Source organism: Myotis lucifugus, unplaced genomic scaffold (assembly GCF_000147115.1).
Source record: "Myotis lucifugus unplaced genomic scaffold, Myoluc2.0 scaffold_292, whole genome shotgun sequence".
In the NCBI taxonomy this organism is placed as follows: domain Eukaryota; kingdom Metazoa; phylum Chordata; class Mammalia; order Chiroptera; family Vespertilionidae; genus Myotis; species Myotis lucifugus.
This window is the reverse complement of record NW_005871340.1, coordinates 699,415-714,767: the sequence shown is the minus strand read 5'-3', so window position 1 is coordinate 714,767 and position 15,353 is coordinate 699,415. Positions and strand designations below refer to the sequence as shown.

General features: G+C 43.3%; 1 protein-coding gene across 1 annotated transcript in view; it reads right to left on the bottom strand.

The window, feature by feature from the left end:
* Nucleotides 1-444, bottom strand: part of LRRC20 (leucine rich repeat containing 20) — a 53,208-nt gene extending 52,764 nt beyond the window's left edge. Inside the window, exon 1 of the mRNA XM_023763593.1 lies at nt 269-444. The gene's annotated coding sequence lies outside the window, so the exon portion shown is untranslated. The remainder of the gene's footprint in view (nt 1-268) is intronic.
* Between the last annotated feature and the right edge of the window lie 14,909 nt (nt 445-15,353).

The window sequence follows — 15,353 nt, the reverse complement described above, 5'->3', positions numbered from 1 at the left end:
ACGGTCCTTTAACTCAGGGCGTGTCCGCGCTGGGCCGCTGGCTCGGTGCCAACCGGCCCGACCCAACCTGCCCCGCTCCTCCAAAGCCCCGTGGGACTGCTTTCGGGAACCTTAACTTCGCGTTCTCTCGCGCTCGCAGCTCCATTGAGCGCGCGCCCACTCTGGAAACGTGGCTCTTCTTTGCAAAAAAAAAAAAGCCCTTGTTCCCGCTTCGTGGCACTCGACCTAGTTTTCTCCCCCTTCTCCGACTCCTCCCGGGCAAACTCGCCTGCACTCGGCCTTGCACCCGTTCTGCATCGCCTCTGCCTCTTGCGCGTTGTGCATTTGTGCACATTCATACTTGGCTTTGGAGCTGTCTGCTAGGCCTTTTAAAGAAAGGAAGTTGGGGAGAGGAATTCGCTCCCGGGACCCGGCGACGACTTGTTTGGCTGCTTTTAGAACGCCAGGAGTAGGCTGGAATGCGGCGTTTGGAAGCCTCGCCCAGCTTATCCTGCTTTGACAGCATTGTTTACTTTGCGGACGAGGCCCCACGGGCGGGGGGAGTCCCGGGCTGGAGGACAGAGTGATGATAAAGGAACGCTCGAGTGATAGCCGAGGGAAAGGAGGTGGGGGTGGTGGGGCGCTGGCAGCCGTCAGGGGGTAGGGTTTGGGCAGCGACGGGCTTGGAGATAGAATGAAGAGGCCGTGATTAAGGGGGCGCCCTGGTCCGTGGGATGGCTTGATTTTGAGGAAGGGGTTAGTGCAGGGGGAGGTTCCCCGGCATTGCTTTTCAAAGATACGACCAGGAACTGTTTACGAGGAAGAACACTGGGGTAGAGGTGAAGCCTGGAATTGGTCAGGGGAAAAGGGAGCTCAAAGGTTGTGCGTCCCCTGACTGGGCTGCTCTCCAAAGGGAGGAGACTGGAAAGAGAACTTGAGGGACCTCACTGAAGGGGACGGTGCTTCATTTTTAACTTCAGAACGTTGCCTTCTTTTGGTGATGGGGTGCCTTGTCGCTAGAGGGTGGGGACTGTGCTGGCAGCCCCCGCGGCCTCCAGGATTGCTGGATCGCTCCCGGAGGCTGGGCTCACCAGTGGTGCTACACCCAAGCCCGCTCAGTTAGGCCTTGGCGATCCTTGAATTCGTTGCACAATAGAAGGGACCTTAGAGTAAGAAGACATCCTTGCCAACAAGGGATAAAAATCTGGGAGAGAGTTCTGCAGAGGAATCTAGCCAGGCTCTAGCTAGGGGGAGGGGTGGCTGGCTCGGAAGACTTTAAAATGACCTGGGCTAGAGAAGTTCATGCGTGGAGAGCTGAGTTTAAGGAAGTTTTAACTGCAAAGCAGTGGAGTTTCTTAGCGAGGTGGTCTTAGCTCATTGGAGAAACCTCCTTCCTGACCTGATCAGTTTAAGGCCAGCCCCTGAACATGTTGAGACCTCGCTTTTTAATTGTGAAAGATTTTGGTGGAGCAGAATCTGCTCCAAACAGTGTCGTCTGAAACTTGAACCGACAGCTTTTAAGGAATGGGATATTGTTTTCTGAGGTGATGGAAAGGAATTTATAACGTAGAGAATTCTGTGGGGTCAGTAAATGCCTCTGCTTCCAGTAGTTCAGAAGATAAGTCATGGTAATAATGGCAACTCAACTGTTTTTGTTCGGGGGAAGGAATTAAACTTGTAGCTCTATAGCAGTGACTTTTCAACTCTTTTCATCTCATGGCACACATAACCTAATTACTAAAATCTGCAGCATACCAAAAAATATTTTTTGCGGATCTGACAAAAAATAGATGTAATTTTGATTCATGCACACCGGATGACTGTTGTCATTTTTATTTGACAATCTAAGGGAAAAGAGGTCAGCACCCCTGACTAGTCAGGTATTGCATGTTTTTAAAATTCTTGTGGCACACCCGTTGAAAAATCACTGATATAGTAATCATTATTCCCCTGAGGGAAAGGCACAGAGGGTCGCCCTTTTGGCATATTTCAAAGAGCCAAGCTACCATGCTTTTAAAATAAGGGCATGGTCTTTAGGCTTTGTTTTAAAGATAGAATCCAGTCTAGTAGTTTGGATTAGTTCCTAAAATGCTTGGGAAGATTCTGCCAAGAATACTGATTCATTTACCCAACGCACTTTCTCAAATATCATTGAACCTGTCTCCAGATAGTCTCTACACACACAGTTGTTGTTGTTTGTTTTCCAGATTTAAATACTTGTCATGTTAGCTCATCTATTATATTAAGCCTGTATTCATTGGTAGACACATCCTGATCTTTGGATTTTTAACACGAAGACTTACATAATGTGTTTAGAGGATATGGCACTGTTGTGATTGGATTTAGTCACTATTTTATAGCAGTTAATGCAGTGCAGTTGAGATGTTTAATACTTATTGATTTAATTTCCCCTTTGGGAATTTTCTGCCCTCATGGTTTGTTCATTTCTCTTGTTACATTCCTCTGTTCCCTCCACCCACCGCCCCCCATGTAATTTTATTTCCCACAACCAGGGTAAGACTGTTGTTTTTTGGTCTCCTCCAGACACCTGAATTAATGTGGTTAGGTATCTTGGAGGTGAGTTTTGTGGGCCCAGTGCAGTGCTTTGCACAAAGGAGGACTACAGACAAAAGTAGGAAAGGCAATTCTTGCTCTGCATAGTGTTAAAATATTTTTTTTTAATCCTCATCCAAGGATAGGTTTTTGTTGATTTTAGAGAGGGGAAGGGAAAGAGTGAGAGAGAGAGACAGACACATCAATGTTTTACATCGATCAGCTGCCTCCCTTATGCCATCCTGGGTATGTGCCCTGACCTGAATGGAACCCGTGACCTTTCAGTGCACAAGACACTGCTCCCACCAACGGAGCCACACTGGCCAGGCTGAATGGTCTTAAAATCTTGGTGGGTATTGAGGATGGAAATGGTTTTTAGTTCTAGAACTAAATACTTGTACAGAGTTAAGTGCTAACATATATTTCAGACTTGAAAACATTTAGAAAAATTAGAGTCAGTCAGTAGGCTTGTCCTGGAAGTCTATTTACTGGGAAGGAAGGGGATTAGCATTTCCTGTCTCAGACTTGGAGACATATACATGTCAGAGCATTCCAGGATAATGGTGTTGAATGCCTTAAATCAGGGGTCCGCAAACTACGCACATGCAAATACAAATATTGTATTTGTTCCCGTTGTTTTTTTTTTAAATATATTTTATTGATTTTTTACAGAGAGGAAGGGAAAGGGATAGAGAGTTAGAAACATCGATGAGAGAGAAACATCAATCAGCTGCCTCCTGCACATCTCCTACTGGGGATATGCCCGCAACCAAGGTACATGCCCTTGACCGGAATCGAACCTGGGACCTTTCAGTCCGCAGGCCGACGCGCTATCCACTGAGCCAAACCGGTTTCGGCACCGTTTTGTTTTTTTTACTTCAAAATAAGATATGTGCAGTGTGCATAGGAATTTGTTCATAGTTTTTTTTAAAACTATAGTCCGGCCCTCCAACGGTCTGAGGGACAGTGAACTGGCCCCCTGTTTAAAAAGTTTGAGGACCCCTGCCCTAAATGATCAGACTGGGCAGGGACTTTCACAACGTAGTGACCTTAACTATCTCCATCTCTCCCCTCTTGAGTTCTTTATTCATTGATTTCTCAAAATTGCCTTCCTGCGGTTTGAGAAATGAGAGGTGGGTGAAAACACACTTGCTGTAATCTCTTAGATTTCTCATGTTGCTTTTTCATTATTAGGGAAGAGAACAATTTTTGTTGAATAAATTAAAAGAAAAAATGCCCTTGGATTTTATTTTATTTTGGTTCTTTGAGAAGCTACTTCTAGCCTCAATGGAAGGTTAAGTTATTATTTGGCTTCACTCTCACAACACTGGTTAGCTGAGAGAAACTGAGGCCCTGAGAAATTTAAGTAACTTGTTAGTGAGTGCCATACTGCTAATTAATGGCAGTGAGTAGTCTCAAATTTAGTGTCCTATCCCTATCCCAGTTTTCTCCTCCTATCATAAGATGCTTATTTTGCTGAAAAAGGAAGTTTTCAGACATTTAAAGAAACTTTTCTACCTCTGGAATGCTGGCTAATGCGATTTTTTCTGCTACCTTATTCCTTTTATAAATTCTGAACTGTCTCCTTCAGGGAGGCTTGTGCTCTGGGGAATGAGCAGAAATATAGACACTTCTTTTAGCCTTTCTTTCTGCCTTTTTTCCCTGCATAACAGCCTCATCAGCTGTGGAAAAATATGCTGTTGCCATAACAAGAGCACCAGAGAGGAACTAACTATGATGGCCTGAAATCTTGTTCATGCCTTTACTCTTTCTCTCTGCCAGAGTTGTTATTGGTTCACTGGGCCAGAATTACCTGAAGGCCATTGGAAGGGTCAGTAAACCAAGGAGAAGGCGGAAAGAAGGGGAAAAGAATCTGTTCAGATTGTTAATAAAATAAGAGAACTTTGGGGGAATCCTGAGTTTTAATCTGGTTTCTTAGGAGCGAGGAATAGAGCTGTGTGTGTAGATATGGGGAAGGAAGGGCAGTTTCTGACTGTTGTAAAATTTCTAATTCAGTGACCTTGGGCTGAGTTTATTCTAGGCCAAAAACTTCTGAACAAACAAATGAGCTCTGGTTCTCTAGCTTTCGTTAATTTATGAAAGGGCTTTCATTATTACATGTGAGAAGTGCATGAAAAATATGAAAGGTGTCAATCATTTTGCCTTGTATTCAAGGAAGATGGCATTTACTTATCTCAGAGTAACACAATTTAACATGTGTTGCCACTCCATAGGAGAGTCAGCTTTAGTCTCATATTCATCAGTAGCCAAAGGATATAATAAAGAAGATGTACTTTATTTTTTTTATGTTGGGTGCATTTTTGCTGATGAGAAACTGAATTCTGAGCCTGGAGAAAGGAGTAAGCAAGTCCTCATCCTGAAGGTACTCAGCAGTGCTTTAAGCCAGGTGCATTCTGGCAAGAGAAGACAGGGCTCTTACAAGTTGGGGTTGCAGCGTGCAGGACAGACCTGTGCAACGTGGAAATGTCTAATAGGAAGGATGAAAAGGGACGAATCTGTAAACTAGCTCTCCCAGGGGTTATTTAGCAAAGACTTTGAGGACTGGAGTCTTAGGGACAATTTTGTAGTAGGGGGTATTGCATGGCTTACAGACACAAGCTAGTTCAGCTGGTTGGAGAAGAAGGGAGCCCGAGCAGGAGAATAGTTGCTTGGTAAAAATGGCAGAACTTTTTCAGGACTTCAGAAGAACAAATTAATATTTAAAAGATTTTTGTTGCTCCATTATACTAGGACAAAAGTCAGTTGAGACTTTCAGTCATTCAACTTATTGAATAGATGAAGCCTAGGTTATCATTTTCAATTTTTTTAAAAATATGGTTTTGTTGATTTCACAGAGAGAAAGGGAGAGGTAGAGAATCGTTTGGCTGCCTCCAGCATGTCCCCTACTGGGGATTGAGCTTGCAACCCAGGCATGTGCCCTGACAGGAATCGAACCCGTGACTTCCTGGTTCATAGGTTGATGTTCAACCACTGAACCACACTGGCCAGGCTGGGGTTTTTTATTTTTAATAAGATGTGCCTAAGAGGAGTGAACTTGGGAGGAAAGCACATTGTTGGAGTGAAAGCCAGACTTGAATCTGAGTACTCTCCCCATACCAATAGCAGTGATCCTTCATTAGTTATTAGCATTACAGACAGGCTGAGCCACAACATCTGTGAAATCTAGTCCAAAGAATGGATCCAGATTGCAGTTGGATCCCAACCAGCATTTCCTGCAGTTAGGGCCTGGCATTTTTTGTAGAGAAAATTTATTTCAAGATGAATGTTCAAGCCTAAACAGAAGTGGACATACTTTGATATACTTTATTTTGACCCAGATTTTCTGATGGTCAGGGCTAGATAGACTTAAAATCAGATGACATTTAAGATTAATTTGTGGTTCATACACCATTTTGGACCTGGTTCTAGCTGAAAAGATCATTTGTTTCTATTCATTCTTTGCAGCCAAGACTCAAGAGAACCAAACCATACTTGCTTAGAGGACCTCACTTATTTATGTTGATTTCCAAACTCCTGTGTCACTGTGATCTCCACAAGTACTTTTAACTTCTCTGGATATTAGTTTCTTCACCTGTAAAATAACAGGCTTCCTGCATGCAGATGCTCTCTAAGGCCTCTTTTAACACTGGACCTTCTGAATAGGAGCATAGTCATTGTCAACTTCCCTTTCGGCCGAGGTGTGTGTTCTGTTATGGCAGTGTCCTAAGTGATTGGGCAGGGAGCCATCCTTCGACCTTAATATCTTTGAAATCTTTACTCCGGGAAGTTATTGAGACTTGGAGTTAGTCAAAAGACAGTAGGATTGGCTTTACAGAAACCGTGGATGTTTTCCATTTGCCACAATAATTTTGGTCGTACACTAAGTTAGTAGATCCTGAGTCTCCCATTGTTCTTTTGTTGATGTAAAAATTGTCCCTTTCTTGGTTTTATTAGCAGTTAGGAATTTCATGGTTGCACACACTGAAGTGGGCTGGCCACCATCAGCCTCCCTGGAGGATACTGAATCAGGCAGCTTTTAGTTTCCTCTGCGTTATCTGGCGTAGAGCTTTTAAGAGTCTTTTTCCTCCGGAGCCTCCATGAAGAACAGATGTTTAAAACTGAAGTTTGTTCAGAAATGTGCTTTAGTCAGTCAAACACAGGCTTTTATCACCCTCCCAAGTTGAAGGAATGAAAAGCAGAGAAAACAACTTTCTTTATAAGTCCTTTCTGTATTTTCACTTCTAATTTTCCCTTAGTGGGGGTTAGGGGAGGCCGAATTCCTTTCATTAGAAGCATTTTGCTGCTTGTTCATCTTTATTTCTGATCTCTTGGTGGGCCCTTACGTGAGGCACAGATGGAGAATTGTTGAGATTTCCTAATGGAATACTAGGGTTACTTGACAAGTGCTTTGTTTCTTTTTAATTCAATTTCTAGTTTTGAAGGATACCGTCCTTCCTCATGGCCTTGGCCGCCTTAGCGTGCCAGTCTGTTGTGTGTATGTTTATATTTACAAGTACTTTGGAGTCACCTTGGTTGGTTTGTTTGTTTTTCAATTCCTTGTAGGACTTTTGTTGTTGCTGTTTTTTTACGCTGTCTCTTGATCTTAAAATTTTTTGTGGGGCAGAGGGGTAGGCTTTAAACAGTGGAAATCTATTTTCACATATTTGGAAGCTAGAAGTCTGAAATCAAGTTTATTTTTTATAGCGTTGGAATATACATAACATAAAATTTACCATTTTAACCATTTTTAAGTGTACAATTCCATGGCATTGAGTATATTCACATTGTTTTGCAATAATCTCCACCATACATCTCCAGGACTTTTTCAGCTTCCCAAACAGAAACTTCATACCCATTAAATAATAACTTCCCATTGTCCACCCACTCTCAGCCCCTGGCAACCACGATTCTGTCACCTGTTTTTATGAATTTGACTACTCTTTGTAATTTATATAAATAGTCATTTAATAATTGTCCTTTTGTGACTGACTTGTTTGAGTTAGCATAATGTCTTCAAAATTCATGCTTTCACCCTTTTATTTTTCTTTTACATTTATTTTTTATACCTATGAAAGTAAGGTTTGTATTATTAGGCTAATAACAGAGCAGCATCATGCCCCATCCCCTCTAATGTCCATTTCCACTCCCCAGAGAAACCATTTTAAACTGTTAGCTGTTTCTTCTAGTGTTTACTCTGGATTTCTGAATAAAGGATTTAATGCTATTTCTCCAATTGTGTTTTTTTGTTTGTTTGTTTGTTTTTTTATTAACAGTTAGTTCCCTACTTTGGAAGAGGAGGATACACCCTTCTCCCAATATATATATACTTCTACCACCCAACCTCCTAATTTAAATTTTAACCCATTTTGGTTGAATTAATAGTTATTTAATTTAAGTAAATAGTAAACACAGTTGGTTTCTAATCTAATAGTATTCCATCTTCTATGCTGCCCCAGATGTCCTCATTTTTTTAATGGCAGTGTGCAGGCCCCAGGATGTACACCATGACAAATCTATAGCTTCCCCAGTTTCATTCTAGTGGGCATCTGACCCAGTTCTGGCCAAATGAGATGTAGGGGGAAGTTGGCTAGGGTTTTCTGGGGAAGATTTTCCTCTTCAGTGGAGACAGTCCCCTGAGGAAGGCCCCGTTTGACTCCACACTCTCCCTTCTGGCCTGGGGCATTTTGTATGAGGGTGTAGGTCCATCTCAGCCTTCTTGGAGGGTTTTGTCACCATCTTATTTAAGCTATGCAATTTGGGCAACTTACATTTCTGTTCTGTGCTCTCTATTTGCATGAGTGTGTGCTTAATTCTGATTCTGGAAGCAGCCTTAGTTAAACAGAATTTATGATGGGGACACTGTGAAAGTAGAGTTAACTGCTACCTTGTCAGCCATGTTACAGTGGACATTCCCTAGGTCAGTGGTCGTCAAACTGCGGCTCTCGAGCCACATGCGGCTCTTTGGCCCCTTGAGTATGGCTCTTCCACAAAATACCACGTGCGGGTGCGCACGTACAGTGCGATTGAAACTTCGTGGCCCATGCGCAGAAGTCAGTATTTTGTGGAAAAGCCACACTCAAGGGGCCAAAGAGCCGCATGTGGCTCACGAGCCGCAGTTTGCCGACCACTGCCCTAGGTGGTTTTATTTCAAGTTACACAATTTCTCAGGTACATAGCTTAATGCTTAGATTATCACTTAAACTAAGCCACTTGGCTTTGGAAGAGGCCCTTAGACTGGAATGACTTTGTTTCTGTATTAACCATCTTGGCAAGCATAATTTTGGGCCTCATTCATTGGCCTTTTTGTTCTCTGCCATTTGAAAAATCACTAGTTTTTAGATCAACTGGTAGAGAAGCTCTTTTTCTACTCTCCATCAAAGGGACTTGGTTTTACTGTCATGTTTGTTTGTAATGTCAGCATCAAGAACATGCTGGCTCAAGATACTAGATTTATCCTAATATCTGGTCACCAAGGGATAAAGAAATTTTATAAATATCTAATGCTAACCCTAGATCTAAAAGTTTCTGTTTTTTCTGAAATCCAGACATGAAAACTAAAGTAATACATGCACATTTTATTTTATTTTAAACACTAGAGGCCCAGTGCACGGATTCGTGCACCGGTGGGGTCCCTTGGCCTGGCCTGCACCCTCTTGTAATCCAGGACCCCTTGGAGGATGTGGGACTGCTGGTTTCTGCCCGGTCTCTGCCGGCCAGGCCAAGGGACCCTGGCCTCTAGTATGCATATAAGATCTTTGGTTAATCTCTTCCTGCCCTCCCTCCTCCCCACTTCCCTTTGAGATTCATCAGTCTGTTCCATGTTTCCATGCCTATGCATTGAGCATCAGCCCCCTGGTGGTCAGTGCACATCATAGCTACCAATCGAACAGTTGCTTAGGCGTGTGTGTGTGTGTGTGTGTGTGTGTGTGTGTGTGTGTGTGTATTTTACTGATTTCAGAGAGGAAGGGAGAGAGAGAGAGAGAGAAACATTAGTGATGAGAGAGAATCATTGATCGGCTGCCTGCTGCACGCCCTACACTGGGGATCGAGCCCGCAACCCAGGCATGTGCCCTGACCAGGAATGGAACATGACCTCCTGGTTCATAGGTCGATGGTCAACCACTGAGCCATGCCAGCCTGGCAGCCAGGCAATACATGCACATTTTAAAAACATAATAGAAAAAAGAAAAGTCAAACTGAAGAGAAGTACATAAAATGCAAAGTAAAATGTCAGTAGACAACTGCTTTTAATAGTTTCTATTTATAGTGCTTTTATTGGTTACCACTGTTACTATATACCACAATTTCTTACATTATTAACATTAGATAATACCAATAACTCCCAATGAAAGATGAGGAATCTAGGATACTTTCATTACTTTCTACCTCATTTCTCCTCCCCTCTCAGTTTACCACATTCTATGTCCACACAAAACTTGTACATGAATGTTTGTAGGAGCATTATTCAAAATGAAAACAACCCAGATATCCATCAACTGATAAAATGATATATACCTACAATAGAATGTTATTTGGCAATAAAAAATAAAGTACTGATAAATGCTAAGCATGGATGAACCCTGATAATATTATGCAAGTAAAAGAAGCAGTCATGAAAGACCACATATGATTCCATTGATATGAAATGTCCAGAACAGGCAAATCTATAGAGGCAGAAAACAGTTCCTAGGACTGGAAGAGGTTGGAAGAAAATGGGAAGGGACTGCTAAATGTGTGTGGGTTATCTTCTGAGGATGATGCCAATGTTCGAAAATTGATTGTGGAGATGGTTGCACAATTCTATGGATGTACTAAAACTTTGAGTGAATGAATTATATGTGACATATATCGACAAAGTTGTAAAAAATGTATCTTATCACCAATGCAGTCATAGAAGTTCTTCGAAGTTTCTCTTATACCTCACACATATAGGTAGAATCTCTATTACTTATTTCCTAGTTGATTCAATCATAGTTTTTAATGCATATGTTATTGCTAATATGTAATCCTATCTAATAATAGACAAACATGGTAATTAACCATACCTCTGCTACGCTTCCCATTGGCTAATCAGCAGGATATGCAAATTAACTGCCAACAAAGATGGCGGCCGGCAGCCACGCAGCTGAAGTGAACATGAGGCTTGCTTGCTCCAGCGATGGAGGAAGCCAAGATTCCCTGCCTGCCGCGGCCCAGCTCTGAGCTCCAGTCTAAGCAACAATGTTGCAATTATAGAAGCTAAACAAACCCCAGATACCTGCTTTCAGCCGGCAACGGCCTCAGAGCTGGAGCCGGCTCTCAGCTCTAGTGACAGCTATAGAAGGTAAATAAATCCCAGAATAAAAAAAAAAAAGAAAAAAAAGAGGCTGGGAGCTTCAGTTGCCCGCCAGCCTGAAAACGGCCCTCAGCCCCTCACCCAGGCTGGCCAGGCACCCCAGTGGGGACCCCCACCCTGAAGGGGGTGTGACCAGCTGCAAACAGCCATCAGCCCATCATCCAGGCTGGCCAGGGACCCAAGTGGGACCCCCACCCTGATTCAGATCACCTTCAGGGCAAACCAGCCAGCCCCCACCCGTGCACCAGTCCTCTATCCTATATAGTAAAAGGGTAATATGCAAACTGACCCTAACAGCAGAAAGACTGGGAATGACTGGTCACTATGACACACACTGACCACCAGGGGGCAGACGCTCAATGCAGGAGCTGCCCTCTGGTGGTCAGTGTGCTCTCACAGGGGGAGCTCTGCTCAGCCACAAGCCAGGCTGACGGCTGCCAGTACAGCAGTGGTGGTAGGAGCCTCTCCTGCCTCCTCAGCAGCGCTAAGGATTTCTGACTGCAGCTTAGGTCTGCTCCCCGCTGGCAAATGAACATCCCCCGAGGGCTGCCAGGCTGCCAGAGGGATGTCTGATTGCCATCTTAGGCCCAATCCCCCGGGGAGCAGGCCTAAGCCAGCAAGTGGTCACCCCCAAGGGGTCCCAGACTGCGAGAGGGCATAGGCCGGGCTGAGGGACCCCCTACCCCCGAGTGCACAAATTTTTGTGCACCGGGCCTCTAGTTTAGAAATAGAAAGCTTACTTTTATCCCGTGCTTTTTTCTAACACCTCATCTCCAGTTTCTACGCTTGGTGTATTGCAGAAGTGAGAGTAATCTTGTTCTGACTTGCAAATTTAATGTTGGTAAGAACATTTCAAAGTGAAACCTCACTTCTCTGAAACTTAGTAGTGACAACAAAAGTGGGGGTGACACAACAGATATGCAAAGTCCATCCACTAAATTTCCTTCCCTTTGTTCATTGGAAAGCTATCAGGCCCCCTCTCTGCCTATTTGCTCTTATTTTACATAGCATTCTCTTAAGCACATCACCGATTTTCAAACCCAACAGATTAGAAGCTTCAAGTTTGAATGGGTGAAGGGTGCATTATAGGTAGAATCTTGCCACACATACCCCTTCAGATGTTCAGATGTTGAAGCCTTAACCCAAAATGTGACGATATTTGGAGATGGGGCTTTTGAGAGGTTATTAGAATAGGTCAGGAGGGCCCTCCTGGCGGGATTAGTGTCTCTGTCATGCTGGCACCTTGATCTTGGATTGCCAAGAACTGTAAGAGAATAAGTTTCTGTTTAAGCGATGCCTTCTATGGTATTTTGTTACGGCAGCCCACGCTGACTAAGACATGGGGAAAAGGCAAAGTTCTTAGCCTAACAGTCGGGGAGGAGACAAACTATAGAGGGAGGGACCTAAGTACAACCTTTGGCCATCGTAGTGTAAGGAAAATAAAGAGCTTCAATTGAATAAACGCTAAGACTTCCTAGGATACAACCTAATATAAAAAATGATTTTCATAATAATGACCCTGATTCATCAAGGAAGGGTTGAATTGTCCGTTTAAGATAGTAAAATGTTTTAAATTCATATGAGAAAAATTTTCATCCAAAATAACTAAAATTATTCACTTTTTGAAAGTTGAACTGTTTTCTGCTATCCAAAATGACTCATAATATCCAGATGCCTTTTTGAGTTGTTATTATAATTTTTATTTTTAATGTCTTTATTGATTTTTAGAGAGAGAAGAAAGGAGAGGGAGAGAGAGAGAAACATCGATTGGCTGCCTCTGATTGTCTAGGACCGAACCCTAAAACTGGGCATGTGCCCTGACCAGGAATCGAGCCATGACCTCCAGGTTCATTGGTCGACATTCAACCACTGAGCCACATCGGCCAGGCCCTATTCACATAATTTAAAAAATGGTACATTTCTCTGTCATGTTAGAAGAAGTACAAATATTAGATAATTTATAAAATGTATAAGTAATCAGGCCTTGCCAAACTAAACAAAACAAAAAACTGCCTCCACCACTTCCCCTTATCCTGTCGTGAAAAGTAGTGCTTCAGGGCAAATGATTGGTATAAACTGCTTGCCATACCATGTGCTGTTTACCTGTTATTTATATTAAGTAATATATCCTTCCATCCCTTTCACTTTAGGCAGCTCACTCCCGCTCTTGGAGATCATAGTGACTGTGAGGTAGACTGGAAAGAGGGTTGGACTGGGAGTCAGGAGACTATAGGGTCAGTTCAGATTGTGCCTCTGGTTAGCTCTATGGCTTTAAGTCATTTTTCTGAGTCTCAGCATCATCCGTTAAAAATGATCTCTCTTGTCCCTTCCCTCCCTCTCTCACTAATTATTTGATATTTCATCTATTCTTAAAGCACTGTTACCAGAGTTGTGGAAGAAGGATGATGTTGGGTTCTTAACTTTAATGAACTCATGAATGATTGGGGAACTTGAAAAAAAATACTGATTTCCAGGTTCTAATCCCAAGGATTCGAATTCAGTTGGAATGTTTTTTTAACAAGCATCCCAGAAGATTCTGATACAGATATCTTCAAAAATGCTATCTTAGTAGGTTCCAAGTATGGCACAGTATTTTCCTTAGTAGTTTATTAAGGAAAGGCTGAGAGCCAGATATTTTATTTTCACTTTTTATAAACTATAAATATGATTGTGTGTGCAGTACAGTTGCAACAGAACTAGACAGTAAAAAAGAAAGTTGATATCCTTTGGAGTTGGTTTGAAAGCCATAAAGGTGACTGATTTGTAGTATTATTGAAAAGATAGTATGTTTAGTACTTAATTTTGATTGTTAAAGCAAGGATGGAGGGGGTGGAGGGTAGAGACTCTATTGGCCACTCACTTCCTCACATAGTTTGACTCTTTCTAGTCAAAAGGAAATTATTTACTAGCATTGGCATAACAGTGTCATGGTACTACCGCAGCTATTAATCCCAAGGAAATTATTGAGTTTATAATTCATTTCCCAACTATTTAATGTTGGTATTACTTATTTAGATTAAATATTTATTTCTTTCCTTTTCTGGGAAAACTCCAGAGTTTTTATTCCTCTTGCAGTAAATACCTTGCTTTCCCCCCCACTTGCTTCCTTATGTTTCAAGTAGATTGGTTAGCTGTATATTTGTTCTTCCGTTTCCCAGGATATAGCTTGTCACATGTTATTTGAGGAAATCTGCCTGAATCAAACTCTCCTTATTATAATACTAGAGGCCCAGTGCACGGGATTCGTGTGCTGGTGGGGGCGTGGCCTGCGGGAATCAGCCCGCTGTGGGAGCACCGCTCATCCTGGTCAGCTGAGTGTCGCTCCCACTCTGGGAACACACTGACCACCAGGGGGCAGCTCCTGTAGTAAACGTCTTCCCCCTGCTGGTCAGTGCACATCATAGCAACTGGTGAACCGGTCGTTCTGATCGTTCAGCCGTTCAGTCGCTGGGCTTTTATTATATAGAATAGGATGACAGTATTCTTTCTTTTTACATGGGAATCTAAAAGCATTTGCATTCTGCTTTTTGTAGTATTTACATTCTACCTCTTTAAACTGAGTGACTTTGCACAGTTTTACTTTTATATAATATTAGAGGCCTACTGCACGAAATTCGTGCGTGGGTAGGGTCCCTATGCCTGGCCAGTGATCAAGACTGATCTGTGGAGTGACCAGCGGGGTGATTGGGGGGCCCCTGCTGGCACCTGCCTTGGCCGGCCTGGTGCCGCCTGCTCGCCGGCCCTGTCCCCCACCACTGCAGGTCACCTCCCTCTGTGGGCAACTGGTGGGGCGATTGGGGGCCCCCGCTGGCACCCACCTTGGCTGTCCTGAGGCGTGTGGGCTGGGGGCTGCTCCTGCGTTGAGCATCTGCCCCCTGGTGATCAGTGCATGTCATAGCGACCTGTCATTCCACCAGTCGTTTTGTGGTTTGGTCAGTTTGCATATTAGGCTTTAATTATATAGGATTGCCTTCAACTGGATGTCTAAACCTCCAAAGCAGGTTTTTCTTTCCTGGTTTTAAGCCTAGTATGAGCAAGAAACCTCCACATAACTACACCCTTTGTTACTTGGGCAGGGATGGCTAGTATGCTGTGCTGCCGCTCCCCTTTCCACCTTATCCATTCAGTAGACTTCACTCAAGGTCACCACATCTTTCCTCCTGAGCTTGCTGTAGTCTTAGAATCAGCAGCAGAGCTCAGGCATCCACTACATTAGGTCAACATTAGGCACTTGTAAATGGACAGCAGCAGGTTTTCTTAACTGTTTATCAGGTAAAGTGCACTCTTCAGAACTATCTATATATATAAAAGCCTAAGTGACCGTTAGGACCGGAACGACCGGTTGCTGTGATGTGCACTGACCACCAGGTGGTCAGTGCGCTCCCACATCGGAAGCGCTGCTCAGCCAGAAGCTGGGCTCATGGCTGGAGAGCACAGCTGCAGTGGTGCAAGCCTCTCCTGCCTCCATGGCAGCGCTACCAAGTGG